The sequence below is a fragment of the Fulmarus glacialis genome, unplaced genomic scaffold (assembly GCF_000690835.1).
Source record: "Fulmarus glacialis isolate BGI_N327 unplaced genomic scaffold, ASM69083v1 scaffold20118, whole genome shotgun sequence".
NCBI classification, from domain to species: Eukaryota; Metazoa; Chordata; class Aves; order Procellariiformes; family Procellariidae; genus Fulmarus; species Fulmarus glacialis.
Genome location: NW_009227826.1, coordinates 20,496 through 20,700, shown reverse-complemented (window position 1 = coordinate 20,700; position 205 = coordinate 20,496). Strand labels below are relative to the sequence as shown.

At 70.2% G+C, this 205-nt stretch overlaps 1 protein-coding gene across 1 annotated transcript in view; it reads left to right on the top strand.

Annotated features, from left to right (window-relative positions):
* SPATA20 (spermatogenesis associated 20) overlaps positions 1-205 on the top strand; it is a gene marked incomplete at its 3' end in the record, with an annotated part of 10,918 nt that overhangs the window by 10,158 nt on the left and 555 nt on the right. The gene's annotated exons all lie outside the window — the stretch shown is intronic.

Here is a 205-nt window from a genome sequence, read left to right as displayed (position 1 = left end):
GCTGCCGTTCGGCCGGGAGAGCCCCTGACCCATTGCATGCTGGTGTCCGGGCTTTTGGGAAGTGGCTGGAGGGCAGGAGGAGCTGGGTGCAGGGTGGGAAGGGGCGATGCTGCAGCTGGTGCTGGGGTTGGGGCTGCCCTGGGCTGGGTGGGTGTCCCCAGGGAACCGGCTGGGTTTTGCAGGCCCCCCTCCGGCCCGTGGTACG